This window comes from Moschus berezovskii, chromosome 1 (genome assembly GCF_049115385.1).
Source record: "Moschus berezovskii isolate FMDL1 chromosome 1, NW_MosBer_1.0, whole genome shotgun sequence".
Lineage (NCBI taxonomy): Eukaryota > Metazoa > Chordata > Mammalia > Artiodactyla > Moschidae > Moschus > Moschus berezovskii.
In genome coordinates this window covers 159,470,600-159,480,262 of record NC_142460.1, presented here as the reverse complement: position 1 = coordinate 159,480,262, position 9,663 = coordinate 159,470,600, and the positions used below count along the sequence as shown (strand labels likewise).

General features: G+C 43.3%; 1 non-coding gene across 1 annotated transcript; it reads right to left on the bottom strand.

Annotated features, from left to right (window-relative positions):
• Window positions 1-3,886: 3,886 nt before the first annotated feature.
• On the bottom strand, window positions 3,887-4,022 carry LOC129553660 (U8 small nucleolar RNA). The gene has a single exon (XR_008685503.2). It is a non-coding gene; the product is annotated as a U8 small nucleolar RNA (small nucleolar RNA).
• Window positions 4,023-9,663: the final 5,641 nt, after the last annotated feature.

Genomic DNA, 9,663 nt, shown 5'->3' with positions numbered 1-9,663 from the left:
CAACATTCAGAAAACAAAGATCATGGCATCTGGTCCCATCACTTCATGGGAAATAGATGGGGAAACAGTGAGAATAGTGGCTGACTTTATTTTTTGGGACTCCAAAATCACTGCAGATGGTGATTGTGGCCATGAAACTAAAATATGCTTACTCCTTGGAAGGAATGCTATGACCAACCTAGACAGCATACTAAAAATCAGAGACATTACTTTGTCAACAAAGGTCCATCTAGTCAAGGCTTTTGTTTGTCCAGTAGTCATGTATGGATGTGAGAGTTGGACTATAAAGAAAGCTGAGCATCGAAGAATTGATGCTTTTCAACCGTGGTGTTGGAGAAGACTCTTGAGTGTCCATAGGACTGCAAGGAGATCCAACCAGTCCATCCTAAAGGAGATCAGTCCTGAGTGTTCATTGGAAGGACTAATGTTGAAGCTGAAACTCCAATACTTTGGCCACCTGATGTGAAGAGCTGACTCATTTGAAAAGACTCTGATGCTAGGAAAGGTTGGGGGCGGGAGGAGAAGGGGACGACAGAGAATGAGATGGCTGGATGGCATCACCAACTCAATGGACATGAGTTTGAGTAAACTCTGGGAGTTGCTGATGGGCAGAGAGGTCTGGCATGCTGTGGTTCATGGGGTCACAAGTGTCAGATACAACTGAGCAACTGAACTGAACTGATACCCGAAATAAACAAACACTGATGATTGATGACAATATAATTCTAACATTCTGTCTCCATTTATTAACTGAATTCTTACATAAAGGGAAATTTGCCCTAATGAGCAAGTTCTTTACATTAGTGATGGCCACCCGTAAGGCTGAGGTGAACAAGATTCTGAACACTGTGGAAATTCAGCAGGTGGTCTACAGCCATACCGCCCTGAATGTGCACTCTTCTAATCTCAAAAGCTCAACAGGATCAGGCCTGTTAGTACTTGGATGGAAATTCAGCATGTGATGGGACAGTGGTAGTGCTTTCTATCCCTGATCTAATCTACTCCCTTCTTTGAGAATTTAAGGCTCAGTAGAAAGAAATCACTGCGGATGCTGATTGCAGCCATGAAATTAAAAGACACTTACTCCTTGGAAGGAAAGTTATGACCAACCTTGATAATATATTAAAAAGCAGAGACATTACTTTGCCAACAAAGGTCTGTCTAGTCAAGGCTATGGTTTTTCCCGTGGTCATGTATGGATATGAGAGTTGGACTGTGAAGAAAGCTGATCGCCGAAGAATTGATGCTTTTGAACTGTGGTGTTGGAGAAGACTCTTGAGAGTCCCTTGGACTGCAAGGAGATCCAACCAGTCCATTCTAAAGGAGATCAATCCTGGGTGTTCATTGGAAGGACTGATGCTAAAGCTGAAACTGCAATATTTTGGCCACCTCATGCGACGAGTTGACTCACTGGAAAAGACTCTGATGCTAGGAAAGGTTGGGGGCAGGAGGAGAAGGGGACGACAGAGAATGAGATGGCTAGATGGCATCACCAACTCTGTGAACATGAGTTTGAGTGAACTCCGGGAGTTGGTGATGGACAGGGAGGCCTGGCGTGCTGTGATTCATGGGGTCGCGGAGATTCGGACACGACTGAGCAACTGAACTGAACTGAACTGAACTGAGAAAGAAGTAAGATTACATACTTGAAGGCAGAGTGTTGAATATGATTATGGAGGCAGGATAGGCTCAGAATCAAACAGGTTTTTTTCTTTTTGTTTATATTGATAATTCCCAACACTGACAATATGCAAGGAAATGGCACTTTCAGACACTATTTGTAAGACATTCAGTTCAGTTCAGTCGCTCAGTCGTGTCCAACTGTTTGCGACCCCATGAATCACAGCACGCCAGGCCTCCCTGTCCCTCACCAACTCCCGGAGTTCACTCAAACTCATGTCCATCAAATCAGTGATGCCATCCAGCCATCTCATTTTTTGTTGTCCCCTTCTCCTTCCGCCCCCAATCCTTCCCAGCATCAGAGTCTTTTCCAGTGAGTCAGCACTTCGCATGAGGTGGACAAAGTATTGGAGCTTCAGCTTTAGCATCAGTTCTTCCAATGAACACCCAGGATTGATCTCCTTTAGAATGAACTGGTTGGATCTCCTTGCAGTCCAAGGGACTCTCAAGAGTCTTCTCCAACACCACAGTTCAAAAGCATCAATTCTTTGGCGATCAGCTTTCTTCACAGTCCAACTCTCACATCCATACATGACCACTGGAAAAACCATAGCCTTGACTAGACATAAACTGGTACAATTTTTCTGGAGGACAACTTGACAACATATAAAAAAGCCTTTAAAGTTTGCATATCCTTTGACCGAGAAATTCTACTGTCAGAAATTTATCCCAGGGAGGTCCAGAAGACCCAGCGAAGTTTATTCATGATAAGTCTGTAGTAATAAAATATTAGACACAACCTAAGTGTTCGCTTATAGGGAATTCACTAAAGGCAGTGTGTTATGCCATCAATGGCCTTGCAGTCATTTGAATATTACAGAATATATCAAGGCATAGAAAGACATCCAAGATATATTATTGAGTGAAAAAGACGCAGACCTTAAGTAATACAAGCTGGAATCAAGATTGCGGGGAGAAATATCAACAACCTCACATACGCAGATGACATCACCCTTATGGCAGAAAGTGAAGAACTAAGGAGCCTCTTGATGAAAGTGAAAGAGGAAAGTGAAACAGTTGGCTTAAAACTCAACATTCAAAATACTAAGATCACGGCATCTGGTCCCAACACTTCATGGCAAACAGATGGGGAAACAGTGGAAACAGTGACAGACTTTAATTTTTTGGACTCCAAAATCACTGCAGATGATGACTGCAGCCTTGGAATTAAAAGATGCTTGCTACTTGGAAGAAAAGCTATGACTAACCTAGACAGCATATTAGAAAGCAGAGACATTCCTTTGCCAACAAAGGTCCATATAAAGTCAAAGCTTTGGTTTTCCAGCAGTCATGCATGGATGTGAGAGTTGGACTATAAAGAAAGCTGAGTGCCGAAGAATTGATGCTTTTGAACTGTGGTGTTGGAGAAGACTCTTGAGAGTCCCTTGGACTGCAAGAAGATCAAACCAATTAATCCTAAAAGAAATCAGTGCTGAATATTCATTGCAAGGACTGATGCTGAAGCTGAAACTCCCATACTTTGTCCACCTGATGCAAAGAACTGACTCACTAGAAAAGACCCCGATTCTGGGAAAGATTGAAGGCAGGAGGAGAAGGGGACAACAGAAGATAAGATCATTGGATGACATCACCGACTTGATTGACATTAGTTTGAGCAAGCTCCAGGAATTGGTGATTGACAGGGAATCCTGGCATGCTGCAGTCCATGGGATCACAAAGCAACTGAGAGACTGAATTGAACCAAGTAATACATAATAAGTAAATTCATTTTTCTATTTTGAAAAAAGGAATTATGCATATAAACATAAACATATAAACATATGAATAATGGAAAAAGAGGTCTCAATAAGTATAGCAAAGTATTAACAGCTAATATTTAAATATTAATATTACATGATGGAAAAATTAGGACTAATTTGTATTTTCTTTCTTTTGCTTATGGGCTTTCTTTGTGTCTCATCTGGTAAGGAATCTGCCTGCAATGCAGGAAACCTGGGTTCAGTCCCTGGGTTGGGAAGATTCCTTGGAGAAGGGAAAGACTACCCACTCCAGTATTCTGGTCTGGAGAATTCCATGGACTGTATAGTCAGTCCATGGGGTCACAAAGAGTCAGACGTGACTAAGCGACTTTCATTTTCACTTTTCTTTTGCTTATCTGATTTTTCAAAATTTTCTATAACATTATTTTTTAAAAGAAAAAAAACTTTAATGGCAAGTAACTTATTTTTTTATTTTTGCTTTTTTAATCAGATAGGAGCAATCAGGGTGTTGCAAGTCCTGATTATGGAGAGCCCTTAATCATAAATCACGCGAGCTCCAATCATTATGTTCTATTGTGCCCTCCAAAAGGAGGAACAGGTAAGGATTATCCTACCTGGCAATAGCAAGGACTTTAAGTTAGAGTTGCCAGGTATCATGGGACATACTTACACCAAAAAAAATTATTCACTGTTTAATCTGTATTTTAAATTTAATGAGGTGTTTTGTATTTTTACTTACTAATCTGGCAAGCCTATTTTTAATGTAAAGCAATCAAAGGAGTGACTTGGGTGCTGGCCCCTTTGAGGACAGAAGAGTCACTGATTGTATCCAGTCTTTTAAACTAGGAAATAGGATTTGATGGAATAGGATAGGAAGATAAATTTTTAAAGCACATAGTCCTTATCTGAAATCTGGACTCTGCTACCACCGCCACTATCCCCACCCCCTACCCCAGCCCCATTCACCCCACAATCTGGATGTGCCGGGGTGAGTCACTTCTCTCCCCTGAGCCTCGTAATAATGCCTGGCTTGCCAGGATCAAATGAGAACTTGTGTGTGAAGCCACTTAGTAAACTGCGAGTGCCAAGCAGCACATTATTATCATGTTAACAAATTATACACACAAGGACACGTTGAACGGGAACAAAACATCTGCCACGAGACAACTGCAGAATTGTTCCTTGCAGCAAACTTTTGATGGCTCTCTGAGGTCAAAACAACTCAAAGTTTAGTTACTCCAGGACTGAACCCATACATTAATATCTATCCAGATTGTTCTTACGACCCTATTTATAGATGCACTGATCGTTAAATAGTTTGGAACACTTTGCAGCAAGTCGGTTGTTAAATTGTTTGGCGAGTGGTTCAGAGGAAGCCCGCATGGTTTATGAGTTTGGCAGCTCATAACTCCAGGCCCTCACCTTATCACCTTATCCTCACACACCAGGCTCAGTCACCTTGGAAACTGCCCTATTCTAGATGCAGAGCACAGAGCGCCTGACTGACATGGAATTCCTCAGCAGTCGCCTTCATGTCTGGTCTCTGTTACTGAAAAACCGTCGGTGCCTCTCAAGCCACTTTAGGGAGGATCCAGCAGGGGAGTTTCAAGGGTCTTCCAGGGGAAAATTAATACAGAAATTGAGGTTTATGACAACGTGGAAAAACAAATTGAGGGAGAAAAAATTAAGGGAGAAGGAAAGAGGAGAGGAGGGAAGGAAGAAGAAAATGTGGAAAAGTTCAGAAGAAAGAAAATGAGAGTATCATCCTATTTTACAGATGAGGAAACTGAGGCCCAGAGGCCCAAGGTCACATGACCAGCAAAACAACTTCTCATCGGAACCAGACACACCAGAAAGAGCAACATGAAAATGCAGCTTGTGAGTGAAGTGGCAAGGCACAGGGGAGCAACAGCAAGAGGCAACCACCCGCCAGTCTTCACCAGACACTAACCCTGATGTGGGACTCGCCAGCCTCCAGAACTGTGAGAACCAGATACCTGCTGTTTAAGCCCCCCAGTCCATGGTATTTTGTCAAAGGAGCCCAAGACATTTGGCAATTCTCTTCAACTTATGGAGGAACTGCCCAACTATGGCTGCCCCAGTTTCCTTTCCCACAATCAGTGTCTGAGGAGGGGGTACCTGTGGTCCCATTGTCCTCAGCCCAGATCTTCACTCTGCCAAACACTCAACTAGGTGACCTTCTTAATAACCTCTTGGAGTCCCAATTTCCTCATTATAAAATGGAAACAACAGACTTAAGGGAAGATTACACAGATGACATACAAAAAGCTCCTAGTGCACGGTGCTCAGCAGATAGTGGTTTCCTCGTCAGTGTGCAGAGAATCAAAACATCTCAGTGTAGGAAGGAGCCTGACAGGTACAACATGTGATGCTACTTCCTGGATTATTATAACAGGGTCCCCTATCCTGTGTCCTGCCCGAATATCCCCATTGCTGCTCACTGTAGGGCGTCAGTGGCCAGAACCAACTCCACAAGACATAAGGAGGCATTTCCCATTATTTATTGGAAACCTGGCTTTCACAGGATATAAATGAGTGCTATAACAGGGCTTCCCTGGTGGCTCAGAGGTTAAAGCGTCTGCCTCCAATGCGGGAGACCCGGGTTTGATCCCTGGGTCGGGAAGATCCCCTGGAGAAGGAAATGGTAACCCACTCCAGTATTCTTGCCTGGAGAATCCCATGGATGGAGAAGCCTGGTCGGCTACAGTCCACGGGGTCGCAAAGAGTCGGACACGACTGAGCGACGGAACGGAACGGATAATGGGAGGAGGAGGAAGAATTCTGAAGTCAAATAACCGGGAAAGACTGGATTGAACAACACCAAGACAGATTTCTCTTCTGCAGGACTCCTTGGAGCGTTGAACAGAGTCATACACTGAAATCTCCCAATAGGAATGGAGCATTTCTAAACCTCTCTGTCCTGTAAAATGAAAGTCTGCATCCAGACATAAGGCATCTGTCCACATAGCAGGAAAAGCACATACAACCACCAAGGGTGAGTTGCAAATACTCACCCCCAAACCTCTGTCTGCCCTGTAGCAATTCTCACCTTTCCTGTTTTATCCCAAATGGCAACTTAGAAACTGTGGCCACTGTTACACTGCTGTCTTCCTTAATGTCTCCATCCATCCCTGCTGCCTGAAGTCAATTTCCAAGTTCAAGTTCAAGGAGTTAGATAATCTTCAGAGGCTGAGCGAAGCGAGTCACCATGTGAGGATTGAGGGAGTTCGCCCTCCCCATCCCCACACTGAAGCAGATACTGAACACAAATGAGCAGAACTAGGTTTCCCTTCTCAGCCAGGGTTCTCAGCTGAGATTACAAAATTGCCATAGAGCCAATTTTCTTGGGTCCTGCAATTGCCCTTTTGTACATTTATGCACTTTTTTAAAACTCCATGATTTGTCTGGAGACTGTAACTAAGAGATGTAAGGAATGGTCAGGATCTGAGATAGAACAAAACCCTTAGCAATTTTTTGAAACCCTAGGTAAGAGGCTGAAGGGATTATTCCAGAAGACCTGACCTCTAAAGTTCACAGTAAAGCAAATGCAAATGAGTTATACCCTTCTGTTGCCCCCACCTCCCAGAATGGTGAGCAATTCCATCTCAAATGGCTACCCTGGGCTTCCCTGGTGGCTCAGCTGGTGAAGAATCTGCCTGCAATGCAGGAGAGAGAGCTGAGCTCAATCTCTGGGTTGGGAAGATTCCCTAGAGAAGGGAAGGGCTACCCACTCCAGTATTCTTGCCTGGAGAATTCCATGGACAGAGGAGCCTGGCGGGCTACAGTCCATGGAATCATGAAAAGTTGAACATGACTGCATTGCAGCCTGGGGAATTCCATGGACTTGAATTTTGCATCCACGGGGTTACAAAGAGTCAGGACAGATGGCTACCAGATAAACAACTCTCACTTCATGTTTAACTTACCCTGAGTCCTTTATTCTCAATGGCACCAAGGAAAGTGAGGCCTTTTCCTGAACTCTCTTAACTAGAATGAATACAGTCCCAGGATGACCACAAGACAGGGACAACTGGTACCAGTGAATTTTTTTTTAAATAATTTTATTGATTGATTGATTTTTGGCTGTGCTGGGTCTTCATTGCTGTGTGGGCTTTCCTCTAGTTGTGCAAGTTACTCTGTAGTTGCAGTGCTCGGGCTTCTCATTACAGTGGCTTTTCTTGTTGTGCAACATGGGCTCTAGGGCACATGGGCTTCAGTAGTTGCATCTCCTTGGCTTGAACACAGGCTCAATAGCTGTGGTACACGAACTTAGTTGCTCTGCAGCATGTGGAATCTTCCCAGACCAGGGATCAACCAGTGTCTCCTGCATTGGCAGGCAGATTCTTTACCACTGAGCCACCAGGGAAGCCTACAATGAATCTTTATTAAGCACCTACTGTGGGCAGGAATCCCTTAGAAGAAATGGAGTAGCCATCATGGTCAACAAAAGAGTCCGAAATGCAGTACTTGGATGCAATCTTAAAAACAACAAAATGATTTCTGTTCATTTCCAAGGCAAACCATTCAATATTACAGTAATCCAGGCCTATGCCCCAACCAGTAACGCTGAAGAAGCCGAAGTTGACGGTTCTATGAAGAACTACAAGACCTTTTAGAACGAACACCCAAAAAAGATGTCCTTTTCATTATACGGGACTGGAATGCAAAAGTAGGAAGTCAAGAAACACCTGGAGTAACAGGCAAATTTGGCCTTGGAGCACGGAATGAAGCAGGGCAAAGGCTAATAGAGTTTTGTCAAGAGAACGCACTGGTCATAGCAAACACCCTCTTCCAACAACACAAGAGAAGACTACACATGGACATCACCAGATGGTCAACACTGAAATCAGATTGATTATATTCTTTGCAGCCAAAGATGGAGAAGCTGTATACAGTTAGCAAAAACAAGACCAGGAGCTGACTGTGGCTCAGATCATGAACTCCTTCTAGCCAAATTCAGACTTAAATTGAAGAAAGTAGGGAAAACCACTAGACCATTCAGATATGACCTCAATCAAATCCCTTATGATTATACAGTGGAAGTGAGAAATAGATTTAAGGGTCTAGATCTGATAGATAGAGTGCCTGATGAACTCTTGATGGAGGTTCGTGACATTGTACAGGAGACAGGGACCAAGACCATCTCACGGAAAAGAAATGCAAAAAAGCAAAATGGCTGTCTGAGGAGGCCTTACAAATAGCTGAGAAAAGAGAAGCGAAAAGCAAAGGAGAAAAGGAAAGATATAAGCATCTGAATGCAGAGTTCCAAAGAATAGCAAGGAGAGATAAGAAAGCCTTCCTCAGTGATCAATGCAAAGAAATAGAGGAAAACAACAGAATAGGAAAAACAAGAGACCTCTTCAAGAAAATTAGAGATTCCAAGGGAACATTTCATGCAAAGATGGGCTCGATAAAGGACAGAAATGGTGTGGACCTAACAGAAGCAGAAGATATTAAGAAGAGGTGGCAAGAATACACAGAAGAACTGTACGAAAAAAGATCTTCACGACCAAGATAGTCACGATAACGTGATCACTGACCTCGAGCCAGACATCTTGGAATGTGAAGTCAAGTGGGCCTTAGAAAGCATCACTATGAACAAAGCTAGTAGAGGTGATGGAATTCCAGTTGAGCTATTTCAAATCTTGAAAGATGATGCTGTGAAAGTGCTGCACTCAATATGCTAGCAAATTTGGAAAACTCAGCAATGGCCACAGGACTGGAAAAGGTTAGTCTTCATTTCAATCCCAAAGAAAGGCAATGCCAAAGAATGCTCAAACTACCGCACAATTGCACTCATCTCACACGCTAGTAAAGTCATGCTCAAAATTCTCCAAGTCAGGCTTCAGCAATATGTGAACCGTGAACTCTCAGATGTTCAAGCAGGTTTTAGAAAAGGCAGAGGCACCAGAGATCAAATTGCCAACATCTGCTGGATCATGGATAAAGCAAGAGAGTTCCAGAAAAACATCTATTTCTGCTTCATTGACTATGCCAAAGCCTTTGACTGTGTGGATCACAATAAACTGTGGAAAATTCTGAAAGAGATGGGAATACCAGACCACCTGACCTGCCTCTTGAGAAACCTGTATGAAGGTCAGGAAGCAACAGTCAGAACTGGACATGGAACAACAGACTGGTTCCAAATAAGAAAAGGAGTACATCAAGGCTGTATATTGTCACCTTGCTTATTTAACTTCTATGCAGAGTACATCATGAGGAACGCTGGGCTGGAAGAAGC